The 4,373-nt window shown below is 40.4% G+C and overlaps 1 non-coding gene across 1 annotated transcript; it reads left to right on the top strand.

Moving 5' to 3' along the window:
• The first annotated feature begins 4,267 nt into the window (after positions 1-4,267).
• Positions 4,268-4,373, top strand: LOC120892059 (U6 spliceosomal RNA). Its single transcript, XR_005736730.1, has one exon. It is a non-coding gene; the product is annotated as a U6 spliceosomal RNA (small nuclear RNA).

Genomic DNA, 4,373 nt, shown 5'->3' with positions numbered 1-4,373 from the left:
ATCAGCACACAGGAAGATGTGGCAGCTGCAAGCGTGTCCCAGAGAGGGGGACACAGGGAGGTCTGTGTTGCATTATCTGTGCCCACTTGACCTTAGATCTTTGTCTTATATCAGCCATTCTTCCATAGCTGGTGCAACTGATGCCACTGGCTGCTCTGACCTGGAATCCACCAAAAAAAACCCACAGGGAAGTGCACAGAAAAACAGGGTCCGCTCCTGGACTGACAAGACTGTAAGACACAGGTTGATTGTGGAGGGAACAACCTGCCAGCACTGTCCTGCCAAGATGCCACGTGCCTCAAATCCACAGTGCATTTCAAACGTAGCCTCAGTTAGTTGATCTAAACATCTAGCACACATTACTAAAAACTCTGATCCTCTGGATTTTGTGAAATAAAATATCATGGCACTTATACCTTGGTGAAGATTTTCAGACCAATTTTAAAAATCTATAAATAGCTCACACTTCAGGCACTCAGGGATCTCTCGTTGAAGGAACATATGTTTGTATGCTGTCCAGGTCCACCTCCCCCTCCTCACCCTCATAGACATCTCTCAGTGCTGAGGACAGTGTGAAGAGCACATTCCCTCCATGTGGATGACAGTGTGTGATAAGAAGGACCAGTGTGGGAGGAAAGGAAAACTGTAATGACATTGCCTCCATGCTCACCACCACTGTGGATGTCACACACGTGTCTCGACTCTCAGTCCCCATGACTGACACTGTGCAGAGCTCTCCCCTCTGGGCAGCCACACTGCATGTTGGTCCTTCCTCCATCCTCACCTCCCTCAGCAGTTACCTATTTACAGGGCTCAGGTGGTGGTGACTAAGGAGAGTGGATTCCACATGGCTGGTACCCAGGAGCCTCCCACCTCATCTTTAGGGCTGACATCTGTGCACATTCAGATAGGGGCTTCCTAATAGACACAACCAGGTGAGAAGAAACACAGTGTGGGGCCCACCTGTCTAGAGCCATGAAGCTGAAAGGCTGTAGGCACAGGCTGCCCATTGACTATGGTGTGAACTTGGAGGCTCAAAGCATAGAACTCCTGACTGGCCAATAGGTGAGCACATCACAAACTAAGGACTTCCTAACAGCAATGGTGGAAGAATAAGGGTAGAAAATGAACATCAACTGATGTTTTTTTCAGTAATTCTTTGCAAAAAAATATCCATTTTCACTCTTGGATTCTTTAATTATTTTTTAAATACAGTAGCTTCCCATGAACATTTTCATTTTGGCATTTTAAAATTATAAATACTTGCCATTATTGTCATCATCAATAGCATAGTTTAATGGCATTAAATATAGACTTTGTGTGATACAATAACCATCATCCATCTCCAACATTCTTCATAGTACCAATATAAATCCTTGTTCCCAGTAGGAACACTTCCCAAATTTTCCTACTCCACCATTCTACTATGGAACTCAATGGGAAATTAACACATAAGGGGCATATTGACAGGGCCAGGTATTTAGCTTACTTCATATTCCCACACACATTGCAACCACATGCCACAGGGACAAAGATCAGACTGTCCACCTCTGCAGCCTTCTCAAGGCACTTTTAATGTCCCTGTTCCTCAGGCTGTAGATGAAGGGGTTCAGCATGGGGGTGACCACAGTGTACATCACAGAGGCCGCTGCACCATTTCTGGGAGAATGTGATGCAGCTGAACCAAGGTACACTGCAGAACCTGTTCCTAAAAATAAGCCAACAACTGCCAGGTGAGAGCCACAGGTGGAGAAGGCTTTGTACTTCCCACCTAAAGAGGGGATTCTCAGAAGAGAGGACATAATTTTATAGTAAGAGAAAAGGATTCCTGAAATGGGAAGAAAGGCATATACAGCAGCAAGATAATACTTGCCAATATTAGAGAAGGTGTCAGTGCAGGAAAGATTCAGAAGTACAGAAGGGTCACAGAAGAAACTGGAAATTTCCACATTCTTGAAGTTGGTAATTTGTAAGATCAGCAAATTGTGCAGCTGAGAGTCCAAAAGACTCAGCAAAAATGATACCAAAATTGAGAAGCCACAGAGGCGAGGGTTCATAATGACTGTATAATGCAGGGGGTGACAGATGGCCACAAACCTGTCATAGGCCATCACAGTCAGAAGCATATAATCCATACAAATAAAAATGACAAAAAGAGACATCTGTGTCAAGCATCCTTCATAGGATACAAGTTCATTGTGAGTTTGAATGTTTACAATCATGTTTGGGACCGTGGTGGAGATGACACAAATGTCAGCCAAGGACAGGTTGGAGAGGAAGAAGTACATGGGGGTGTGGAGGTGGGGGTCAGAGCTGATGGCCAGGATGATGAGCAGGTTCCCAAGCACTGTGACCAGGTACATGGACAGGAACAGTCCAAAGAGGAAGGGCTGCAGGTCTGGGTCCTCTGAGAGGCTCAGGAGTTGGAATTCAGAGACACGGGTTACGTTTTGTGCTAGTATACTCCTTGAACACCTTTTGAAAAAACAGAACCAGTGTTACAAAAAAAAAATATGTAAACAGACACCCCTTATTCTGTAAGCATTTGAATTTAAGTATGTCCACGGAAGCTGCTCACACTTTAGGTCCATACTCCTTCAACAACAGTTGTCAGTAGTGAGATTCCCAGTCTCTACATACTCTTTCATTCTTTCTCCATTATTCACCCCTCTTTCCGTACTCATATTTGCGACAGTTTCATAAGCAAAGTTAGAAATCCAGGAGCAGAGGAGAAAAGTTCATGATCACAATGAAATATAGCTTACTATTTAAGGAAAAAAAAGAAATAAGTAATGACTTCCCTGTAAGAGAAATTAGAAAGCAGTTGATATACCTCTAAGTTAGGCCTTGAAACAAATTCCTTTTACAAGATATTTGTGACTATGTAATGAGTGCTTTTCCTGACAACTAAATCAAGGGGAATGCATCATAACCAGAAAGCAGTATGCTCCATTTTCTGCAAGGGGTCTCATCATTCTTTGATCTTCTCATTTTCCTCCTTTGTGCATATTTCACTTTAAAAATTATATAACATGTAATAAGAATCTTTGCCTTTGATAAACTTCTGATTTTGATAAACATGATTGACTCAGTGCACGTAATCAATAATAGCACTAACCACAAATGTGGCACTGGTGTGCCGTGTACCTGTCAATGATTTTTAAATCCTTGACTGTACAATCTCCTTTGAGTAGTTTTATTTCATGCAGGTTTATTGTGTCAACCAATACAATGTCAGCAAAGCATCTGTTATATAAAATGGCATTTAACTCTTTTTCTTTTTCTTGATCCTGTACTTCCTCTAGCCTGCCAAAACTGCCCTTAAACTCAAGTTTTATTTTCAATCTTCTTATATCTTCATGGATTTTATGGTCAGTCATTCCTGACACCTTGATTTTAATTCTCTTATTTAGGCTACATCAAGGACACTTGGGTTCATTTTCATATCTAGTTCATTTCATTGAACTAGATACAGCACAAAACAGAATATAATAAGAAATAATAAAACAACTTCTTCAAAACTTTCTCATCTGTAAAATGGGGTGATAATTCCCAACCTTGTATGGTTCTCATCAGGAAATTATTTTAACAAATCTTTAAAACTGCATAACTTGTAATTCTCTCCCACTATTAAGTGTCCCTGTGTATACCTTAGAATATCTATGCACAGTGATGTCAGACCAACACCAATTGTATCTGCATGTCCACATGTGAAGTTCTCCATGGTCCTTTCTTATACCAAATCTGATATCCATTGTCTAACAACATCCTGACATAGAACATGCTCCATGAGTATCACTACTCTTATTGTCCATAATACCCATTACCTATATTAAAATATGTTAATCTGCTAATACTTGTGACAGGACTAACATTGGCAAGAGAACTGAATCAGTATATAAGAAATTTGAGTCTTGGTATCTCTGCCTGATTCCATTCTCCTGCAAACCTCTCTCCCAGACACTTCTACTGTCTTGAAATGGGGAGGTGTTATTTTTCTGGTATTTTCATTTTATTGTTATCTAACATACAATTTCCTTTACAAAATTGCTTTAAAAGTACCTAAAAATACTCATCTAAGTATTCTGCAAAAAAAAATCCCTATTGAGGTCATAATTCCTCTGTGAAGTGCATTTTTCTTCTTCAGTTTTTATCTGATGCAAAGTGCTACCTGAAGAAAGGACACTGTCATTTAGTTGGAGAGTTTATTAATATGGCAATGATTTCAAAATGCTCCTGCCAAATGATTTGTCATTCAAATAAAATATGCTCGCTTTGGCAACACATATATAAAATTGGAATGATAACAGAGAAGATTAGCATGGCTCCTGCTCAAGGATGAAATGCAAATTCATGAAGTGTTCCATATTAAA

Source organism: Ictidomys tridecemlineatus, chromosome 2, assembly GCF_052094955.1.
Source record: "Ictidomys tridecemlineatus isolate mIctTri1 chromosome 2, mIctTri1.hap1, whole genome shotgun sequence".
Taxonomy (NCBI): Eukaryota; Metazoa; Chordata; class Mammalia; order Rodentia; family Sciuridae; genus Ictidomys; species Ictidomys tridecemlineatus.
The sequence above is the reverse complement of the archived record's forward strand: the minus strand, read 5'-3'. Positions and strand labels throughout refer to the sequence as shown.